Source organism: Eubalaena glacialis, chromosome 2 (genome assembly GCF_028564815.1).
Source record: "Eubalaena glacialis isolate mEubGla1 chromosome 2, mEubGla1.1.hap2.+ XY, whole genome shotgun sequence".
NCBI classification, from domain to species: domain Eukaryota; kingdom Metazoa; phylum Chordata; class Mammalia; order Artiodactyla; family Balaenidae; genus Eubalaena; species Eubalaena glacialis.
The window spans coordinates 179,630,122-179,654,999 of NC_083717.1; positions in this window are offsets into that span (position 1 = coordinate 179,630,122).

Below are 24,878 nucleotides of genomic sequence, written 5' to 3' on the forward strand. Positions count from 1 at the left end.
TTTTTTATTAACCCTCCATCCATTTAATAGCTTTTTAATCCCCAGCACCTTTCGGAGTCTTTTTACTTGAACGCTCCCCTGCTTTCCTCTGCCTTTTGCTCCAGCCAGCCCGGAACACTTCACAAACAGGACGTCACCAGCCAAGCACCTCTATTTGGAATCACATCCTCCCCCCACTTTTAAAGTGCACTCAGGCTGACATTGACCGGGTGGGTTTAGGGAGCCGGCAGAACAACGACCTCAACACCTTCCAAAGTTGGGACCAGTATCCCCACTGTGTACCAGTGAGGAACCTGACCCTCGAGAGGGGGCACGGCTCGTCCAAGGTCGCGTAGCTTGTAGAAGGCTGAGCTTGGGAGTAAACTAGGATCTAAACACTATGATCTAAAATCTTCAGAGTTCAAGTGTCTGGAAAAAAAATCCAGGCTCTACACCACCTCACCGGTGAGCTTTATAAGTTTGAGAAAGTTAGTTACCAAAAAAGTCACTGCTCACTTATTTATTGACTGTCTCTGCCCACCAGAATAGAAATCCCCATCAAAGAGACATTCTGTCTGTTCTTTCTTTTCCAGCCAGAACAAAGCCCAGCTCAGACTTGGTATTTAATAACTATTCATTGCCTGAGTGCAGACTTCTTTTCTGCCACTTTTCTCCCAAGGTAATTATGTCAAATATATTTGGTTTACTGTCCTTCTCCTGCATTGTGCCCCACTCCAGCATCCATCCATCAATCAATCATCATCCCCATCAAGAGTTTCTGGGTCTCTCAGGATTTTAATAACAAAAGGATTTTTTTGATGAGCTAGCCACATATCTGGTGAGGTGCATAGTTATAATAATACAAATGTCAATAACATCCAACACTTAGAGGCATCGTGTAAGAGCTAAGCAGGTAATTCCCACCACAAAAATCTCCACTTTAGAGATGATGTAATTAAGGCTTAGAAAGGATAACAACTTGCCTGGGGTTGCACAGTGCAGGGCCAGGAATTGTACCTGAAACTGATTGATTCTAGAGCCCTATCTCGACCATTAGACTAAGGGCTTGACAGACTCAGGGTGAAAATGTAAATCTTTTATATGGGATACAATGGTCTTTCCAAGACCCTGCCTTGAATCCTATGTCATGCTCTAATCCATGGAATGAGATTGCAGAATTTAATACAGTTCCTCTGGCTCTGAGAGCAAAGGCATTTTGCCTCTTCACGAAGTGTATGGACAGAGAAAGTGCCTCTAAAGTAGCTGACTGCTTGTATTCAAGCTGAGCTGGAAACCTGGGGACTCAGACCATTCACAGGCAGAGTACATGAGCAGGGGGCGGTCCTCTGCTGCTGGCAGGGGCACGGTGGCAGCAGCAGTGATTCCTGACGAGGAGTCGGAGGTCTTAGCCTTCTTTTCAATTAGATCATTCCAGGCCTGCCAGCTCTTGGTACCACTGCAGTTCAGACAGACGGTGCTTGTTTGTGGGCAGGATGCTAGAGCATTCACACCAGGCACTCCTATCAGCTGCTCCACGTGAGGCCAGAGAATAACAACCCCCAGGCATCCTGTCACTTCAACAGGGCCTCTGGATGGGCCACTGGACAGCTGGTGCAGGCCTTGCTGTGTAGAATTCAGGGGCGAGCAGGAGAATCTCTGAAACCACTATTAATGTCCCCACAGTTCCAATCTAAGGAAGAAATGTCAGCTTCTCAGATCCCATTTCAGAAGAAATAGGGTTATGAGGCACTGCTTAGGATACCATTTCAGCTGCCATAACAGAGGCCAAGATAAGAGTGACTTTAACAGGGTAGCCTGTTCTTCTCTCATCCAAGAGTCCATACAGAGCAGTCCAGGGCTGTGTAGGGCTCCACAGGCTCAGGGAACGAGGTACCTTACAATATGATACTTTGGCGTCTTCAACATGCAGATTCTTTTTACTCATGGTCCAAGATGGTTGCTCCAGCTCCTTCCATCATGTTCATATTCCAGCCAGCAGAAATGGAGAGGAGGAAAAGTTGAAGGGGAGAACATGTCTGTTTCTTTTAAAGCCTCAACAAAGAAGCAGCATCCAGACCTCCTGCTTCCATATTATTGGGCAGAACTTAGTTAGGCAGCCAAGTTCGCCATGGGAGTCTAGAAAATGGAGTCTTTTAGCTAGGAAGCCATGCAGTGGGGTAAATCTTAGGAATTCTATTACTAATGAAGGGGGAAAATAGATATTGGAGGACACTAGCATTCTGTGATATGAACTTCCCTTTTTGCCAACCAAATATTTATGCATACCCTTCCTCTCAGGCATGGAACACCCTCCCATCATTCCCAAGAGAGGCAACCTGAGGTAGCGCCCAGTTCCTGCATAAAGCTCAAATCTAGTAACTCTGGATTTTGTACAGCTCTCTCCATTATGTCAGTTATGGATGCCCATAATTTGAACTATCTAAAAGTCACTGCCCCTATAGCAACATGGTTGAGTGGGGTCAGGACAACAGCAATGAAAACTCCCATTCAGAAAAAGAATGAATGAAAACCATAGCGGCTCCTTGTCTATAGCAATTTTCACATCCTGCCGGGCAGTGAAACAGGTTCCTTGGATAGGCTATCTGGCAGCTCCTGGTTTTCTCGGAGAAACACCCTTGTCCATTATCCTCCATGGCCTCATGTGAAATGGTTACTGGAGGTCGTTTCTCTCTTGAGGGCTGCACAAGTTAGCTCTCTCTTTCCTGGTGGTACATATAAGAAAGTCTGGGGTTACTTTGGAGGCTGAATAATCACAGACTTTTGCAGACCTTGCAATTTCTTTGGAAATACTATTTCCTCAAAAACTTAAAGATATACTTGCTTCCAGACACTTGTAATTGACTACAACCAAAAGTCTCATCTAGACCTACTCTTTGTGTATAAAAATGTGATGTTTATTTATTGGCCTCTGTGCTCTGCCCGATCCCCTCTTCCCTCTTCTTTATGGTGACTTCCTAAAGGCCATCTGAAACAAAAGCCTCGGATGGGAAAACAGTGCCTATAATCAGATTCTGCAGCTGGGATGGCTCCCACTCTCTGGCCAGTAGCACTTACAGAGACACCTGAGAAAGGCTTGGGACCACTGTGTAATCTCCTGCTGTTGCTATTTCTTCATCCATTTGAGTTCATCTTTTTGGTGGCCCTTCAAATAGTGGAAGAAACATTCAACACACACCAACATCCTGAGTTTTTCCAACTGGTTTTGCTGGAGTCATGTGCTCTGTTGACATGAGGTCAGCCTTCTGAGATGCTTCAGGTTTTACCCAATGCTTTCCAATGCTATTATGGCAGCACCCCACGTCTAAACCCCAAATTCTAGATTAGTGAGAATATCAGTTCAGCTGCTCAAGCAAGAGCTAAGATAACAGTGGATTAAAGCAAATAGTTTATGTCTCTTTCTGGTGTGGTCTGACCTTACACAGTCTGGGGCTGCTATAGCGGCTCTGTGATGTCAGGAGCCCAGGTTCCTTCTATCTAGTTGCTTCCCATCCTCAGTGGGTTGTTCCCACCTTGTGGTCTAATGTGGCTGTTTCAGCTGTTGCTGCATTCCAACCACCAGAAAGCAATAAGACCATGGAAGGAACAAGACCTTTATTTGGGAGTATAACATGAAATTCACATGGCTCCCTTTTGCCCACACCCCAGTAAGCCAGGAATAAACTATGCGACCACCGCTAGCTTATGAGACTAGGAAATGAGTCTTGAGTTAAATAAGCATGTATTCTAGGGGTCCATTATTAGAAGAGTAGAAGAAAGTTGCCGGCAGCCTGGACAGGCTCTTTTCAAGACTGATTGCCCCTAAAACTGGGTCAAGTTTAAGACAGCTTTTGATTCAACTATCCAGCTACGTGCCTAGAAACTGAGAAAGGGGGACAGAGCACGATGGAGCTGGTGAAGTCAGTATTTGCAATTCACGGTCTTTTTCTCCCCATGAAGGCAGTTTGGAAATGAGTCGAACTCCACACAGAGAAAGCTCAACATCCCCAGCCAAAATACGACAAAATTTCTTGGAAACACATTGATTCTCCAACTCTAACAGATCTTGAAGGTAAAGATGTCAATCCTGCTTCAATAAAAGTGCTTAAATTCTGCTTCAATAAAAGTGAGCCTATCTTTATCAGAGTTGACAGAGATCGTTAAAAAGTGAAAGCAGGAACCCAATATATTGATGATACCTCTAGAATTTGGCCTTACAGCCACGGGCTGTATTCAGTGCAGTATGTTTTTTCCTATCTCACGCAGTGAAATCCAATCTCATATAAGTTTTTATTTGTTCAAAGTGATAGATAAGCCTCCTAAAGTATGGTTTAAATCAATATTCTATTCCCCAAGCTAACTGAAACTGTGCGTTCATTTAATGAATAGATGTACATGCAACTTTATAAACACACAGCTATAACAAAAAAAATGGGAAGAGGGTACCCAGAACAAGACTTTACTTCCCAGGATGTACTTGATTGTGTTTCTAATACTGAAATAAATAGTATATGAACACATCCCACATTGCCGAATAAAATATCTTATATCGTGTTTTGGCAGGCTGGCTTTATCAGCTAGCACAGAAACAGGAGTCCTGAGATTAAAAAGAAAATGATTCAAACAATAAAAATAGTAGCTAACATATATATATGTATACATATATACATAGATATGCTTAGTAACTCAGTTGATTCTTTCAATAATCCTAATGGAACAATTATTTTTCCCATTTACAAATTTTTAAAAAGAAAAAGGCACAGAGATGGTAAGTAATTTGCCCGAGGTCACACAGCTGTTAGGTGGTGGAACCGGGCTTCAGATTAGTTAATCAAGAGATCTTGAACACTTTACCACCCAAAAGGGAGAATCTGGGTCCTAACAGAACTTAGTGCTTAGTTATTTGGATTGGTGATAAATTAGAACAAATCAGGATACTTCAGTATTTAGGGCTTTCATGTGTTAGGTAGTGCAAAGAATCATTGACCGTTGGTGAGTCCACTGTGTCCATCCTCCCTCACATTTCCAAGTTCCTCTGTCCTAAAACTGTTCCCTGGTAGAAAACAGTAACCTTCAAGTAAATTGCCTCAAAGCAATGCCAAACCCTAATGTTGTTCAAATAATTCTTTTCTCAAAACCCCTCAAATACAGTTATGAGTATCGTCACTTATGGCTACAGGAATTCCCTAAGACATTTTTGGCACTGTAACTGATTGACTTAAAGTGTTTTGATACGCCCTTGTGGGTGGAGGTGAGAGGAAGCGGGTATTAAATAACTTCTAGTAACAGCCATACTGTTGTTTTCTATAATTTAAACTACAGAATCATATCCAAATCTCAAGGTCCCAGACACAAAACGTGACCATAATGGACAAGAGCAGGGGTCAAGGCCAGACAGCAATTCTGCCATTACAGGGCAAAAGTTGCCGTAGGCAGACATAAAATGATTGGGCATAGCTGCGTTCTAATAAAACTTTATTTACAAAAAAAAACAGGCATCAGGTGACCTTTGGCCCACAGACCAAGCATGATGGGTACATCTTGTAACTGACATGAACTCATCCTCCCAAAGATGGAGGAAACTCATCCTCCCAAAGATGGGAAAACTTGGGATTACCCCTCCTATATTCCAAATGCTCAGACATAGTGCAAGCTATAGAGGTGGTTGTGAGAGGGTGTCCCCTATATTCACAATGTGAAAGCCATAATGCAAATTATAGAGATCATTCGTAATTGCATTTGCGCCATCCTGCCATCCCCAACACTAACGCTTGGCACACTTTACTTCATTCTTCCAGGCCAAGTCCAAGGTCACCTCATCGCCTTTGCTCACCACCCATTCCCACTCTCAGGTGGCCTTTGCTGTGCCCTATAAACCATTTATGCATGTGAGATTGTACTTATCTGTTGACATATTTAGCTCCTGCCTGGACTATGTGATTCTGAGTGCTAGGAACCCTGCCTGGTACCCTTGTGTTCATAGCACCTAATCTAGCTAGAATCTAACACCCCGCTCACTGAGAACATTAAGAAGCAGCTCCTGGTGAGTCATGAGAGTGAGCTCAAAGAAAAACAACACAAAGTGTTCGCTGAAACTGAAAAGCAATAAGATTTTGAATCTGAGTCATGAAGAGGATGGTGGGACAGTGACAGATGGGGAATCTGAAAGGGAACGGGTAATAAATGGGCAGGGGGGGATTTGACTTGTTGATTGCATGCATCATGGGGCAGTCAGGTCCAACTGTACTGGAGGCGTTAGGAGCCCAAAGACCGACGTTCAGAGGGACAGGACTGGAGATGATGGTTGAGGAGTCGTCTACAGGAAGGCAGTTAGAGAAACATGAGCCAGGGAAACGTTTCCAAGGACAAGAGCAGAACTGGACTCTTCCGTCTCCTGCCTTGTTCCCCGGGTCAGCAGCGTTCTGTTGAACACGCGGGGTTAAATCTGCAGTCTCCATCAACATCAGCTCCATTAGATCAAACACCAAGCTAATTTGCTAACACTATTAAATACATAAAGCCATCAGAAGTAATTCAATGCTTATCAGATATGCTTACTCCCTAATAAACCCTCATCTACCCCTTATTTCAGCCTAATGATCAAAATGGATTCAGAAAATGAATATGTAATGAAGATCCCTTCCATTTATTTCCATGAAAGAATTAGAGGGGGATTTAGATAGAAAAGGGGTTTGGCATTTAAGGGGACATTTAGCTGCTTCATTGATTTCTGTTTCATTTTGGAGCATGTGACGCACGGCTGAGGTTTGTCAACCTTTCATTAGCCTGGGTAATTCATCATAGTTAAATATCAGGTATTTAGACTACAAATGCATTCCCACCATTTAGCATGCCTCCAATATCCTTTAATTTACAAAAGGAATCACTGAGTGCCAGCCAAATAAAGGACCCAGTTTATTCATCAGAGGGAACCCTGCAGAGGGAGAGATTAGCATGGAGCTAAATATCCACCCAGAGGGCACTCACTGTCCCGTGCACTAATATCAGCAGTCATCACCCTCACCTTCTTTCTGTAAATCAATAAAAGTCTGTCTCTCATCTATAATTACCTCTCTGTCTTCCCCCACCCTGTTGAGGTGATGGCAAAGAATCCTGTAGCTGGAAGGCATGTTGGCAATCACCTCGTCCAAGCCCCCAACACCCCGCACTTTTCAAATGCAAACCTTGATGACATCCCAGTGGCTGCCACTGGGATACCCCCAGTCCTTCTAGCCTCCTGGGGTGACGCTTTCACTAATATTTGGATAAAAATATTAAGGTCCTGTGTCAGTGAGCTCTCTATGCAGTGCCCTCCCATGGATTCTGCTGGGTCCCTGGAAATGTTCACTCTGAGTTTCTGTCCTCCAGAAATGGGTCTTATTTGGGCCTCTCCACCTATAGATGTCTTGTCTCTTCTTTACGTCAAGCCCAATGTGGACCACAGCCTCTTTCCTGTGATTGCCAAAGAACCACTAACATAAAACTACTCACATATTCATTCACTCACTACAAATCAGGTCGCCTACTGGGTGCCAGACACTGCAGCGGGCACCAGGTACACAGGGGCGAGTGACACGGCCGTGGTCTCTGTTTTTGCAGAGTGCACAGCTGAATGGCAGAGACAGTCATGAAGCAAGGGTACACAGTGAGAATGATCATGAAATGACTAATGATGGCGAGAGCAAGAAAAGACAAAAGGGGAACGAGCGTCACACCAGGAGCTGCTCTTAGGCTGGGCAGTTAAAGCCTCACAGAAGATCAGACATTTAGGTTGAGATCTGGAGGCTACGAAGGACCCCCTTCCCCCGGCAAAGTGTGTGTGTGAATGCAGAGTGGGAGGGTGTTTGGGGCTGAGAAGGAAAGAGTCTGAGAACTGAAAAGTGGCCAAAGTGGCGGGAGCACAGTGAGAAAGGGAGTGCACGAGGCAAAATGTGCTCAGGAAGGGCTGTAAGCAGGGCAGGACTTGAAATAATTTTATTTACTTATCTATCTATCTATTTATTTATTTATTTACTTTAATTTTAGTAATTGTTGTGGATGGGAAGTTTTTTCCATTGTGGATTTTTTTTTAATTGAAGTATAGTTGATTTACAATGTTGTGTGAGTTTCTGGTGTACAGCAAAATGATTCAGTTTTATATATATATTATACATAATAATATATATTATTATATATATATATTCTTTCACAGAGTCTTTTCCATTATAGGTTATTACAAGATGTTGAGAATAGCTCCCTGTGCTATACAGTAGGACCTTGTTGTTTATGTAGAAGTGATTTTGTAACAGGGAAGAGCTAAATCGGACTCCACGTTGGGTCTTTTTCGATTATCTCCTTTCTCTCTCCTCAAATCTCTCCTTTCCCTCTTCTTTATCCTCAGCCTCCTTTCTCTCAGGCTTGCCTCAGAAACTCAACATTCTTTTTTTTAATGCAGAGAGATTCAACTCTCTCAACTTCTCAGTCTAGACCCTCCCTAGGGGTGAGGATAGACTCAACTTCCAGACTCAAGGAAGCTCATCCAAGTCTAATCTCATTTCTCCTGAGATTATTTTCCCACACGCTTTGTGTATCCATTATCCATGTCATGGCGATGCTGTGTTACAAGGATGCTGCTCTGCAAGGGTGATGGAAGCAAACGCTAATTTCTAGTAAAATTGTGTTACCCTGAAAAAAAAAAAAAAACAGTGACACACAACAATAAATGTCTATTGCTGACACACCGGGGGTATTCAGCTCAGCATCTCTAATGATCTTGGCTGAGCCCACTCACACATCTGGGGGCTCTAGGATGGCGTCTGCTAGAATGATAAAGCAGCTTGGCTCCACGTGTCTCTCATCTTCCTCCTAGGATGAGCAGGGTGTATCCTTTTCGCAGCACTGGCAGAGGGTAAATGTAAGCAGAAACACACAAGCACTTTCTCACCCTCTGCTTACATCCAACACTGTAATGTCCATTGACCAAAGCATGCCACGTGGCCGAGCCCAGAATCAGAGATGAGGGAATTATACTATGACATGACAAAGAATCTAGATGGGGGTATAAGGGACTGGGGCACTTAATGCAAGCAATCTACTATACCTTAGTTTAGGCAGAAGAGGTCATGGTCAATTAGGGGTTTCCTTCTTTCATTCCTGCATAATTGAACTCTAGGAGTTAAAGTGACTTGCCCCAGGGCACACACCTTGGTTAGGACAGCCAGAATCCAGATCTCCAGCCAATCCAGGGCCCTTTCCATTCCTCTGTGCTAGTTCCCTAAAAGCCACCAACCACATAAGCCCACGTTTTCCTGTGCCCCCAGTAGGCCTGATATGAAATAGCTAAAAATTCTTGTAGCTGAGGGGTCACATGGCATACTTATGAGTAGAGGGAACGCACATCTACATTTAAGTCTGTGCTACCACCTTGTCAGAGTATTTTAAATAGCTCAATAATTATAAATTGTTTACCTAATTTTGCTTCCCTGGGAGATCATGATGCAGGCTTGAAAAAGCCGAAGTTATTACACCTACCCAGAGTCCCCATGAGGATAACCCGTCTACGTTTTCTCTAAGTACACATACATCTTTCCTACTTATGCTCAACAGATCAGTGTAAGCCTATTTTTCTGCATTTCATGCTAAAAATCCTCCCCTACTCCCCAATCTGTTTAGCCAGATGCATTGGATACTAGGAACCTGATGGCAATTCTTTATAGATTTTACTTCTTTTGTTTCCTCCTGACTTATCTCTACTTTGAATCAGTGGCTCTCAAATGAGAGGAATATCTGGAGACATTTCTGATTGTCTCATCTTGGGGGGTTCTACTGGCATATGGTGAGTAGAGGTTAAGGATGCGGCTAAACATACGACAGTGCACAAGGCAGCCTCCACAGCAAAGAACTATTCAGTCCAAAATGTCAGTAGTGCTGATCTGAGAAATCCTGCTTTAAATAAATAAGACATCAGTGCATGGATTGCTGACACCAACAAACTGAAAACAGAACATCTTTTTTTTAATTAAGACAATTTACCCTGAGAATAGTGCTTTACTTAAACCATAGAAATAGTAACAAACCATAAACATTGGCCCCAAATTTCATCATTCTTATGTCTAGTTCATCTCTTCTCTTTAAGTCACACAATAGTCCCAGGAGGCAGAAGGATGCGGGGAGCATGAGGGAGGCTAGACAGACCTGACATTGAATCTCAGCTGTGCCCCAGTGACTAGCTGGATGACAGTGGTCAAATTTACTTATGCCCCCTCTGCCGCAGTTTCCCTTTTGGAAAAATGGGAATATGGCCAACTACCTCACAGGGTTATTGTGGGGATTAATTTAGAGGATCTGTATAAACTCTCTGGCCCAGAGTAAGCATTCAGTAATTGCCAATTCCCACTCATTCATATTAAAACTCCTCTTGATTTCAAATCTGGGTCTTATACCCTGGTTCTTTGGGACAAGCCAGACTCTACAAAAAGCCAGCAAGTACCTAATGAGAGAAAATTTTCTGACTCATACTTTCCATTCCCAAGGGATCAGGCTAGTTCAGATGGAGTTTCCAGGAGCATCTGAACTGATCTCGGCCCACTTGTTACTAATAAGTTTTGGTGCTTGTGTATTCACATCACGTGCACATTAACCAGCTGAGAAGCCCAGTGGCCCTTTAGGAACAGAGATCTCAAGCATGGTTAAGTGCAAGTCTCAAAACAAGAAGCTGGAAGCAAATATATTCTAACACAGCTACAGTTTGTGATGCATTCTGGAAAATGACCGAGAATGTAGTCCTAGGGCAGAAGCCACTGAGCTAATGTTGGTGAGTTTAGGTCAGAAGCAGGCTCACTCCTATTCTTCCCAGGGCCTCTTCAGCCTTCAGTGAAAATATAAAAGTCCTTTAAATGTAGCTTCTCCAAAATTAGTCTTCTTCCAAATAGACACAGTTGAAGAGGTGATGGGATATTGGTTAGTAGCATCTTAGGTGTGAAATTCAAAAGCCTCTTCCTTGGTTTTAGTAGGAATGCATACTGACGTATGATTTCAGAACTATTCATAAGATTCCAATTGTTTTTGCAAACCAAAGCGTGGCAAAATGTATCACACTGTGATATACGCAAGCCCTTTGACCCAGCAAGTCTACTTCTAAGTATCTCTCTTGCTAAAATACTCATGTAGATATGCAAGTATATACCCACAAGAATATTCACTTGTAACATTATTTGTGATGAGGGAAAATTGGAGGTAACTTGAATACCCATCAGTGGTAAATATGGCTAACCAAATGATGGCCCATCCATTCAATGGAATACTAAATTTAAAAAACAATGAGGTAGCTCTATTTGTATACATGTACTCGGGAGAATGGTTATAAAATATTACTGCATCCAGAAAACAAACTTTAGAACAATATATACTATATAATCCCATTTTTGTTTTTTAAAAACGCAGAGAGAATTGTATCTACAGAAAATTCTAGGAGGCCACAAACAAGCACTATAAAATTTAACAGTGGCCAAAACTGATAAGTGATTTAGAGAAGTAAGGAGCTTATAGAGAGAGACCTTCTTTTCTATACTTCTATATTGTTCATTTTCACAGTAATGATATATTATTGTATAATTTAAAATAACTTCCCTCTTTCTTTTCATTTTCCACACATGTATACCACCACACACACACATGCACACACGCACACAAAATAGATACAGTAGTTCATAGATATAATAGCTAGACATTTACTGGATCTTTAAATCAGCCAAAATTACGTCAGAAAAACAGAAATCATTTTAAGTATTCCAGAAATTAATGGTTTTAATATAGGAAATTTGGGCTTACCTAGCAGATGGAAGAGCTTGGGAGCAAAGGTAATGGAAGCCACACAAGCAATCTCAGCCTGGAGCACCAAAATTCTCAAGAGCTCACTGAGAAGCCTCTAGAATATTTAACACTTTCTGGAAATCTCCCACAAAGTTTTTCAGTCTACAGCAGCACAGGGGGTTGCTCTCAAGAGCTTGCTGCAAACTTCCCATATAATCCCATATGTTTGGACTGCAACTGCCACAGAATCATAATGGCCTATCCTTATTTTATTTTATTTCTGTCTTACATATCTTGTATGAGTTCCTTTCATTGGCAAACTCAATCCCAGAACCATACAATGAAGGGAAATGCAGTTCTCAGCTTCTCTTCTATGGTACAGAAGAAGGAGGTGGTGGTGAGTCTCAGTTGACAACAGGTAGTCCAATGGCATTTTTCACAGAACTATTAAAAACCATCCAAAAATTTGTATTAAACCACAAAAGGATCCAAATAGCCAAAGCAATGTTGGAAAAGAACAAACTTGAGGCATCGCACATCTTAATTTCAAACTATATTACAAAGCTTCAGTTATCAAAACAGTATGGTACTGGCATAAAAATAGACACATAGACCAATGGTACAGAATTAAAAGCCCAGAAATAAACCCACACATATACGATTAACTAATAGTTGACAAGGAAGCCAAGAACCCTCAATGGGAAAAGGATAGTCTCTTCAATAAATGGTGCTGGGAAAAGTAAATAATCACTTGCAAAGAGTTGAATTTGGACCTATCTTACACCATACACAAAAAATTAACTCAAAATGGACTAAAGACTCAAATTTTAAACCTGAATCTGTAAAACTCCTAGAAGAAAACATAGGGAAAAATCTTCTTCTCATTGGTCTTGGCAATGATTTTTTGGATATGAAACGTAAAGCACAAGCAACAAACAAACAAACAAGAACAAGTAAAATTACATCAAACTAAAAAGCTTCTGCACAGCAAAAGAAATGATCAACAAAATGAAAAGGCAACCTACAGAATAGGAAAAATATATATTGGATAAGGAGTTAATATCCAAAACATATAAGTAAATAATCAATAGCAAAACAAATAATCCAATTAAAAATGGACAAAGAACCTAAATAGGCATTTTTCCAAAGAAGATATATGAGTGACCAACAGGTATATAAAAATATATTCAACATCACTAATCTTCAGGGAAATGCAAGTCAAAATCACAATGAGATCACCTCACACCTGTCAGAATAGTTATCATCAAAATGACAACAAATAACAAGTGCTGGTGAGGATGTGGAGAAATGTGAACACACGTGCACTGTTGGTAGAAACATAAATTGGTGCAGCCACTATGAAAAACAGTATAGAGTTTCCTTAAAAAAACTAAAAGTAGAACTGCTGCATGATCCAGCAATTCTACTTCTGGATATATTTCTGAAAGAAATGAAATCACTGTCTCAATGAAAGCAGATAACCAGGCACAGTCCACCCCTTTGGTCTCTCAGCAACCCATACCAGCACGCTGATCCATGTTTAACTTTTGAATAAAGGCAATAACAACAGCATGCTTCTGCCTTACAACTATTCCTTGTAAAATTAAAGATGTACTCACTCTTTCACCCAAAGGGAAGACACTTATCCTATATGTTAATTTATCCTTGTCTAGGTATTGTTTGTTCCCTTTCTAGTTTAGTCACAATCCCTTGTTGATGTCTCATAACTTAAATAACAAAATATAAGCTAATTACAATTAAGCCACTTGATACTTTATTTTAAGGCAGTGAGAAAATGGAAAAATAAATAATTGTAACAAATAATTAAAAATGCAAATATATCAAAGCAAGTAAGTAACAAGCAACTAAGAAAATACGTATAACTACCAAAGTCCTTATTTCTGCAATTGGTCACATAGTCATAGTTGGGTGTTGTAACTTCCTTCTTTCACTGTCCATTCTATATTCCTTTTGACCTCACTCAGTACCTCAACTAGTCGTGGTGCTTTACCTGTCAGGGTGATTCAAGACTCTATTAATGAAGGATCTGTGCCTGTATTAGGTTACTATAGTTTTCCATTAATTAAAAAAATTTAAGTAGTTTTAGGTTCACAGCAAAACTGAGAGGAAGGTACAAAGATTTCTCATATATCCCCAACCCCCATAATATGCATAGCTTCCCCCATTATCAACATGCTTCACCAGAGTGGTACATTTCTTACAATTGATGAACCTACATTGACACATTATAATTATCCAAAATCCATAGGTTACATTACAGTTCACTCTGGGTGTTCCATTACATAGTGGCACACTAATTTTACTTGGTAATCAGAATCACCATCTCAGCAAGTTCGGAGTACTAATCCCTTCTTTGCCAGTTGGTTCAGTAGCATAAGTAGCCCAAGGGCCAGGTGGCAGTCTCAATTTCCCATTCAGTGGAACTTTTGTCACATATCTGGAAAAAGAGATCCTCTTTTGGGAGCCAAGACCACCAAAGCAGCAGAGCCCAAGTTGCAAGAATGGAAGCCAAATGTTTTTATTGGATCATTAGGGAGAACAGTGATAGAAGCCAGTACCAGTTTTTCCCTTTAGCTCCCAGACTCATGTATTCTGGCTATGGAAGAAAAGACATTGTATATTATACACAGTGTTATAACTAAGCGTTCAGCTGGCCACCGTATTGCTATATTAGGCCAACTTCTTTGGGTTGATGAAACATGTGTAAGACCAGTGAATTCCGTGGGTATGAACCCATTGCCATACTTCTTTCATTCTAAACTGATTTCCTGGTCAGAAAAGATGCTATGTAGAAGATCATCATGACAAATGAGGCATTTCAAAAATTCACACATGGTAGTGCTGGCAGAAGCATTCTAGGGAGGACAGATTGCTGCTATTTCCAAGAAATGGAGCCATATCAGTTCAGGTTTAGTCTCTGTTGTTGACAGGTTGGGCACTCATGTTGTGTTGCCACCTGATTGTTGAAAGCCTCTTCTTCCATAATTGTCCTTTGGTTGGCATTCACATGGGCACAAATATATTCACACTCTGTGCCCATTCTGAGAGGTCCATCCACATATCTCATCCCCAGACCTCCTTGTCACCCGTGTTCCAACCTTGTTTGTTCCAAGTCCCTGACCACCAGCCAAACCATCACCCACGGCCCAGGAATCACTATAGTTGCATATTGCTGGTCACCTCTCCTTCCAGGCAAAGTGAATAGCCAGGTGCGTGGCTCAAAGTCCTACCCGCTGGAAGGAGTTCCCTTTCATACTATTCTTTAGGGATACTCTTTACACTAAGAGTCTAAAGCACAACCATGTACTTGAATGATGCTAGCCTATCATGCTGTTTGCCTATCCAACAGTCACTCCACACTTCTTTCTTGCTAAAATAAACGCAATATTATTCAAATAATAGTATTTTCAAGCAGGTAGACTCAGTCCCAGTGTAAGAATCGTAACTGGTGTAAACCCATCCAGGTAAACCCAATCTATATGCTGGTGATTGATTCAGAGGTGGTCACATGACCTAGTTCTGGGCAATGGGACCTGGCAGGATGTCTAGGACTTTTAGAAGAGATTCTTTCCTCCTGATAACTAGAAAGACATGGGAGAAAGTGTCCTCTTTATATGTCTCTTTGGATATCACAGGGTGAAGTAGTGATTTTGGAACTATGGTTTATAGCCATGAGAAGAAAGACGGGAGGGTAGAAAAAAGCTGTCCAGCGCCCAGTTGTCATCCAGCTGCTGAATTAACCATGCCTACAACTGCCTCCCTGTTACATAAGTGGTATTTTAAGTCGATTTAGTCAGGTATTCTGCTGCAATTGAACTGATCCCAGTTTAAAAATAATGTTTTACATGTTCTATTTACAAGTCCTGTTACCTTGTCATGAGGGATTTATATAAACATATGGTTAGCCGCTTTGCATAATTCAAACACCTTTTTGGACAATAGGTATGAGAATGAAAGAGTAGAGAAGAGGACTTCCCTGGTGGCACAGTGGTTGAGAATCTGCCTGCCAATGCAGGGGACACGGGTTCGAGCCCTGGTCTGGGAAGATCCCACGTGCCGCGGAGCAACTAGACCCGTGAGCCACAACTACTGAGCCTGCGCGTCTGGAGCCTGTGCTCCGCAACAAGAGAGGCTGCCATAATGAGAGGCCCGCGCACCGCGACGAAGAGTGGCCCCCGCTCGCCACAACTAGAGAAAGCCCTCGCACAGAAACGAAGACCCAACACAGCCAAAAATAAATAAATAAATAAGTTAAAAAAAAAAAAAAAAAAGAGTAGAGGAGAAAAGAAGCAAACAAATTTGGGGGGGGGGGTGAATTTTTTCCCCAGGGATTAGAAAGACTAGAAGGTCACCCAGTCCATATCCCCAAATACACCCACCCACACACACACACACACACACACACATACACACACACACACACATACACACACACCCCTTTACATCTCATCTCTAGGTAGAACATGGCAAGAATGGGTTTCGGTAGCTTTGGAACCAGGTATGAGGCAAGGCTGAGGGCCAAGATGAAAAAAACGCACTCAGCAATGTGGGCAGAACCCATGCAGGCAGGCATTCCGGCCAGTCGGAGGTTTGGACTACGTGATTTACATGAAAAAATAAAGCCTCAGTAGGAGCCCTGGATCAGCTCCACGCAGTGGTTACGGGTGAAACAAGGATACTTGGAAAGGCAGCTGTCAGATTCAGTAGCAATTCACCCTCTCCTGAGCTTTACAGTCTGCGCATATGGAAGAGATAACAGATGATGCCTGCTACTGGGAATTTTATTTTTGCACAACTCCTATATCACATTCCCCCGAAATGAACTGATGAATACAGTTGTACAGTTTATGAATTTATCTTCCTCAAATGAAATCAATATGTTTTTTGCAAAGGACTTTGCCTCGCGTTCGCCGGTGAACATTTGTGTCCTGCTGGGCAGCGAGGACAGAGGATCCTCAGTCGCGGGCAGTGAGCGATCTCTGCTGCCATCTTCCGATGCTGAGAGCGAGGGACAGACAGAGGCAGTAAAAGCAAAATGAAGCACACGCCCCTTTTCTCTAGTAAATTAAGATGCCCTGGGGAAAGGCTGGAACTGGAGGCAAGTCGGTCTCCTTGGAAGTAAAGAAACAATTTCTCAGTCCCTGCAGCACCTACCCCACCCCATTCCATCCTGTCTGGTTGGCCCGGGCAGAATTATCCTAGGTTCCTCTGTGGTGAGTGACTCAACAGAACCCAGTTTTAGACTCTGTGCTACTGGGAAGTATTGATCTCTCCAAGTGGTTTATAACTCAACAGGAATGGAAGCTTCACTTTTTTATTGTTCATAGAAAAAAAAAAGGCAGTTTTGGCTCAGTGCCCCCAGACGGTGAAAGGGATGAGAGCCATTACAACCAGGACATTATTATTCATGTGTTCCCAAATGTCCCTTCAGGCTGTGCAATCTGGGGACGTATATCCCATATCACATTAAGCATTTTTCTTAAATCTTTTGTACAGCTGACCTCCCTTCCCTCCAAAAGGAAATCATTCCAAAGGCTAAACGTTTTCACTTGTGAGAACAGTTCCCAGCTCTGTTCCCATATAAGGTTTCCCTTTGCTTATTTCATTTCGCCCCCTTTGCTCTGAATTGCTGGCACGTCTCAGCTTTCCCAGTTAACAGTTGCTTGGAAAAACTATGCACATTTTATTATTTCAATTTCAAACCATAAGGCAGGGCTTCCATCCCATTAATCACTTTGAATTCTTCCTCTAATGCTAACATTTTCCTAGTCTTCACTTATCTTATAGAGCTGAGCTTGGAGTTTTTAGGGGCTTTCGCATCAACACGACATGGAGAAGGCCAGTGGCTTTCCAGGGCTGATTTTCAGCTTTCTCTGCAGCTGTAGTCCTAATCATAGGCAGAGAGGCTAATCTCATGCTGGTCAGTTGCCACAGGGTGCTGGCCTGACCTGCTCTTTCTGTGGTGTGTCATTGGACCACTTTAATATAAAGCCTATGACTATTGTTCCTTTCATCGGTCTCTTTCTCTTCTTCCCATATGGAGAGGTGTTTGGCTCTGTGTTCTTGGCCTCAGCGGAAGAATGAGGTAGGCGTACCATGGGCATCCTGGCTCTGGTGTCCAAATCCTCAGGCCTCAGAGAGGTGAGTAAGTGGAGGCATAGCAAAGACGTTAAAAAGATCCGAAGGGACAAAGCTTTCCCTGAAAACAGGACATTGAGAGGAGCAATGGGGAAGGAAGGGGTGGAAGATGGAAGGATTTACACATTACTTGCTGGCACCAAAGAAGGAAGGCTGTAGGTTTCAGAACAACACTGCCTCCATGATGTCACTAAGCAGACAAGAGCTCTGGTGGTGTCACCACATGTAAACCTCTATGGAAAGATGAAAAATGAACAAAATTCCCTCCCCAATGGATGGAACTACCTAAGCCCCCAGAATTTTCACATGAAACCAGGGGGAAGTGGACCATAGGTCTCCTCTTAAGATTCTCACGAGCTCAATGAGATAGGAACTTGATATCGAAGTTGAGTGGTAGACAGTAAAGACCGTAGGCTGGCATATGGCTGATGACCACCCCCTGCCCCAACAAATATTTGTTAAATACGTCTTGCAGAATGAATGCAAGCAGACCTGCCCTGGTCAATTTTATGTTGCTGTGAAAATTCAATGAAATAATACATCTAAAATCATTTTGCACCTCTAAAACCCTTCACAAATGTAAGGAAGCCGCATTTTCATTCCCTCCTTGATTTTTACCCTCCACTGTTAGTGGTGAAAATTGATTACCTATTAAGTGCTGAGTGAGAAGATTAGCCACTTGGCTTGCACACAGAAAGCCCTGTTCCTGTCGTACCTTAAATAATCATAGGCAGATATTTCTGCTGCTGGCTCCCTTCTTCTGTCCATTCTAGCCTAGGGTGCCAAATCCTTCCTTCAATATATTGGATCTGAGATCCTGCAATGTCAGGTCTGATCAAGAAAATGTCAGGTTGAAGGAAAGGAAAGTGGCTCTGTCTTTCTCCACAGCTCCTAGTGACTGTGCTGTCCTATATAGCAAATAATTCTTTTTTTTTTTTTTTAAGGAGCTCTAGCAAATAATTTTTATGAAATCCAAATACATTATATTATGGCACCATGTTATGATGGATCCTCTTAGTGGTTTCCTTGGTAACAGTAATTTGTTTCCAAACACATAAATGGGGTAAAAATGGGTGGTAAAGAATATTAGGAGTGTGTCACTTGCCTTAATTGGATGGTTCCTGGCACAGAGATGTCAAGTGAATAACTCAATAAAAACAGAATGTTCTCTGGCTTTATACAGTAAAAATTTTAGACACAGAATAAACAAGTTGGAAGAGACTCCTATGCATATTTGGTGTAGTCCTTTTTTTTTTTCCAATCAGGTGAGAATGATCTAAAATGGATGTTTTTTGTTTAAAGACATCCAGGAGTTGAAATGTTAACCCATCAATTACTGGTTCACTCTTGGAGTTTGAAGTCGGGCAAACATCATTTTAGCACATACTTTGTGTAAGAAACTGATTGGTTGTTTGCTAAATTATTTAGGGCAATACTGAAATAAATAAAACACAACCTCTGAAGTCTGGCTGAGAAGAGAAAGCATGTAAGCACAGACACATAGACACAGACACACTTGTGCAATCCACAACGAGGAATATACTACAATTCTGCATATAACAGTCTAATAACACATCAGGACTAACACATAAGGACTAGAGAAAAACATGAAAGGAAATTTTATTCAGGGCTTAGAGGTTAGAAGAGTGGGGAAAAATGAAGACAAAGCTCAGGGAATAAAAATGGAGTGCCCTCATCTCACTGAGAAGATGGAAGAAGATAATATTTATTCAGCGTTAGTTGGATACTACACCCTGTGATGACGGGTATACATACATTATCTTATCAAGACCTCCGAACCAAGACACCTACCACTGAGGTCAATACTAGATGAGGACACTGAGGATCAGAAAAGTTATGTGATTTACTCAAGATGACACACCTATAAGAAGGAGAGCCCACATTCAAACCATAGGTGTGTAATCCTAAAGTTCAAGTTCAAGTGCATGAGTCTGTTACAAGACTCTATGGAGTCTGAGTTACCAAAGTGGTCAAATTCTTTTTTCTTTTTTTTTTTTTAATTTAAAGTACTTTATTGTTTGTTTGGTTTTTTTTTTTTAACGTCTTTATTGGAGTATAATTGCTTTACAATGGTGTGTTAGTTTCTGCTTTATAACAAAGTGAATCAGTTATACATATACATATGTTCCCATATCTCTTCCCTCTTGCATCTCCCTCCCTCCCACCCTCCCTATCCCACCCCTCTAGGGTGGTCACAAAGCACGGAGCTAATCTCCCTGTGCTATGTGGCTGCTTCCCACTAGCTATCTATTTTACGTTTGGTAGTGTATATATGTCCATGCCACTCTCTCACTTTGTCACAGCTTACCCTTCTCCCTCCCCATATCCTCAAGTCCATTCTCTAGTAGGTCTGTGTCTTTATTCCCGTCTTTCAAATTCTTGTACTAAAGAAAATTTTTGAATGATATAAAGAATGTAAGTGTATGCCAGTGTGTAAGTGTGTGTGTAAAAGCAACTGTTAAAAATCCCAGTTGTAACAATTCTGGATGTTCAGAATTTAGAAGAAGTGAGCCACTGTTAAATATGTTGTCAATCTTTCATTTGTGCCAATTTCTTAATCCACTTTTACTGGAATTTTCACCTTCTTCACAGCATTATTTCAACATGCTGACATGACCATCTAAGGATAAGTAATGGAAACATGTAATTTGAATTCTATTTTTATATACTGTTTTCATTCAGGCTTATGGAAATCCACTCCTGATAGCTGAGGTCATGCAAAGCAGGAGTCCCCAGCCTGTTAGGAACTGGGCTGCACAACAGGAGGCGAGCGGCAGGCGAGCGAGAGGAGCTTCATCTGCCACCCCGCACTGCTCCCCATCGCTCCCCATCGCCTCCATCGCTGGCGTTACCGCCTGAACCATCCCGCCCCGCCCCCATCCGTGGAAAAATTGTCTTCCACGAAACCGGTCCCTGGTGCCAAAAAGGTTGAGGACCGCTGATGTAAAGCCTCTGTACTCAACCTTGACCCTGTAAAGTTTAGCCCAATCTGAACTAATTCAGGAAACTAAATCTTAATTATTCTGTTAGTAACCTCTGGTTGGAAAGAGGCTCACCTGAGTGGCAGAGGGTCCAAGGGCATCCCTAGGTGGCTTGATGCAGGAAACGCACAGAAGGGGCAAGAACAGCTGGGGCTTGGGGAGCAGAGATGGCCACCCCACACTTCTCTCCACACAGCAGGAGCAGCACAATGAAATATCGTGACTAGTATGTAGCCCTGAAACATGAGGTCTACTGTGTAGAAAGGTCTACAAGGTGAATGATGCAGTCACCAAAGAGGACACATAAGGAAACATAGATGATGTCACTTTGGAAGGTAACTTCCAACACAGAAAGCTATGTTAATTACTTTCCCAAAAGTTGGCTCGTTCATTATGCAATCAAATAAACATGTATTGAGCCTCTATTTTGTGCCAGGAGCTATATTGGACTTTGAGTCAAAAATAAATAAAAGAAAATCTGTGTCCTTAAAGAGTTTAAAATGTTGCGTTAGAGACAGACAATCTTGTCAGGGGTGAGGTGTTCAAGACGGGAAGCAGAGAACCAATTAGGAGAGAATGACAGACTAACCTAGCAGAGTAGAGATAGATAAAGAGGGACGTGCAGATTTTTAAAAAATATTTAAGAGATAAGAATCACCAGTACTTGGTAATTTATTAGATATGGAGGATGATTTATTCTTAAAATAATAGTGAAAATTGTCTCTCACAAATTTCTAGCTTGGAGAAAAACCAAGAGATAATATGAATTTCAGGTATCTATCCATCCATTTAAAATATTTATTAAATACTTCTTAAATGCCCTTAAATACTTCTTTAGCATCTTTTATTTAATTGAATCTATGTAATAGAAGAGAACAATTTTTTCTGAGATTTAGACATTAAAAAGGAACTTAAGATATAATGTGACCCAACTATTTCATATAAAGAATGGAAAAGCAGGTTCAAATATTAAGGATGAACACCTACCATCTGCCAAGCACTTTGTTAGAGGCTATTGCTTTATCACTAATCCTCAGGATAACCCTCCAGGGTGACTTGTAGCATCCCCATTTACAAACGAAGAAACTGAGGCTGAAAGAGATTAAGTGTCTTATCCGCAGACTCATAGCTATGAAGTGTCAAGGACCACATTCAAACCCAGACCTGACTCCCAGATCCTATGTCATTCCCACCAAGTCTTGCCACCTCCAAAGAGGACAGGTCAGCAGTGTTGAGTTAACACTGCTTTTCAACTCTATGCTTTAGCCCATTGGCCCTCAATACAATATCATAGCAACATTTGTTACATTTTATTTCCAGCTTGTTAATTTCAAAGTCATGTCACCCACTGAAAACACTTCTCTCCACAATTTGTATTTCATCCTGTTCTGGCTCATGAGGGCCAATTGTGCTAACTTCTTCCCAACTCTGCATGCGGTGATGTCACACTGGTAGCTTGAAATTGGTCATGGTGAGTATTTATACCACGAAAACTGAGATAACTGATAAATCAGAGCTTTTTTCACTTTGTTTTGGTAAAGCTGGTTGTGAAACATTTACAAGCAGACATCTGTGTATAAACATTTATAGATATGCGTTTGATACACAAAAGTCTATCTGAGGGCTTTAGAATCACTTCCTTAATCTGAATGAACTCAAACTTGGCTAGTATAAGATATTTTTATCATCTTTGATGTAACCTGTTGAATTAGCAGAAAACAGTATTGTCATCTGATGCTTTGTACATAGCATTCAATATTCAATATTAAAATATATTAACCTATTCCAGGGTTACTTTTTTGGTCCAGATTTCTCTTTACAATCACCTTGGCAAATTTCATGTTTCTAAATCATAGCATGTTCTGGAGCTTCTTTCTTTAGGTGGATTTATGAGGTTTAGGGGGAAGAATCTACAGCTATTTATTCTCAGTGCAATTCTAGGATCTCCCCTTAACAGTGACTAAACTATCAGCTTTTAGAATTACATACAGTTATCATGACATATGACAATTATATATGATCATGCAGTTGGCATGATTTCTCAACTGCCAAGATCAAAAGACTAGAAGACTTTCTGAACAATACAGCTCTAAGGCAGTGCAAATATTCTACCCGAAAACACATAGCTCATTGCTGGTGGCTGCATCAGTAACAGAGAAATTGTCTTTCAAAGCAACTAATGCTGCGATCAAAAGAATCTTCCCATACCTCAAGATGAAGAATCAAACTATGATTTTTCCTTTCACTGGAAAAAAATGTACATTTTGATGAACTATGCAGACACACATTAGCTCAGAATGGTGGATTCGAGGAAAGCATGAATATTAATTTGCAGTATTTCGAGAGGGACATGTTTATGACAATTGGATGATTACTTACTGGTAATTGTGTCATAATAATGCTAGTGGTTTATATACAGTCTCAAAAACAAATAACCCAGGGAGCTTAACACTGTAATATCATCAACAGCCCTTCAAAAGCAAATCTTTTGGGACTTCCCTAGTGGCGCGGAGGTTAAGAATCCGCCTGCCAATGCAGGAAACACGGGTTCGAGCCCAGGTCCAGGAAGATCCTGCATGTCACAGAGCAACTAAGCCCGTGCACCACAACTACTGAGCCTGCACTCTAGAACCCGCGAGCCACAACTATTGAGCCCACGTGCCACAACTACTGAAGCCCGCATGCCTAGAGCCCGTGCTCCGCAACAAGAGAAGCCACCACAATGAGATACCCACACACCGCAACGAAGAGTAGCCCCCGCTCGCCAGAACTAGAGAAAAGCCCACGCACAGCAACAAAGACTCAACACAGCCAAAAATAAAATTAAATAAAATAAATTAATTTTAAAAAAATTCTCTAAAAAAAAAGCAAATCTTTCTTTGAGGAAAAGTACCTTAAAGAAAATTAAGCGAGAACTTCCAAAGAGTTCTGAATCTCATAGGTTCTGGTTCTCCTTGAATCAGCAGTATCCAAAGGAGGCTGGTCCTCACTGAGCACTGCCATAAACACACACAATTTTGACCAAAACCCCAGTCAAACCCTGGATTCTGAAAAGTGCTGTTCGTTTCCCTAATCATTCCAGGGATAAGGAGGAAGTCAGAATGGAAAAATCCTGTGGTTTAGGGGCAGTTTGGCAAAACCTGTAGGATATTTTAAATTGAGAATTTCAAAGCTGCATTTTCCAATCTCTGTAAGTCATTCGTGGGTATAAGTAATTTTTTTTAAATTCAAGAAAGTAGGAGTTCAGCTGTTAAAACAATAAATATTCTTTTCCAGAAAATGGCATATTGACTGTGTTATAGTACCCTGGAAAGGAGCCCACAGCCTGCCACCTTGCATTTGAAAGCACGGGCGTCGTGAATCACAGATACAGGACACGTGGACATGTGGGGGGGAGACTGGGTTTTCATCATATGTTGCCAGTTTCCCAAACTGTGCTTTAAAGAAGACTTATGTGACATCTTGTGAGTAACCACTCACAGGTTGCCTTCCAATCCTTTCCATTTCCCTTGTATGTGAATTCTACAAACAAGCATTTGCTATATGTTAGCACACATGATGCTTATGGGCTCAAGCTACCAGCATTTGGTTCTCTTTGATCATGGAATTCCAATCTATTTTTTCTCTACTCTGTTTTTTCCTTTGCTTTTAAGCACATAGTAGGCATCCAGATTTACTACTGATGCCAAAAATTCGGCCTCTGTGCACCAGTGCTGAATCGAATCTCAGAGACGGAGTTTTGGGTAAAGTAGAAAAGAATAGCTTTATTGCTTTGCCAGGCAAAGGGGGACACAGCGGGCTCATGCCCTCAAAATTGTGTGTCCCAATCCAGGAGGATTTGGTGAGGGGTTTTATAGCAAAGATTCAAGGGCAGAGTTGCTGATAAGGATCAGAGTGTGTGCAGGGCCTGCATTCCTTTAATCTGGCCTCAGGTGGTCTCCTGTGACCTTC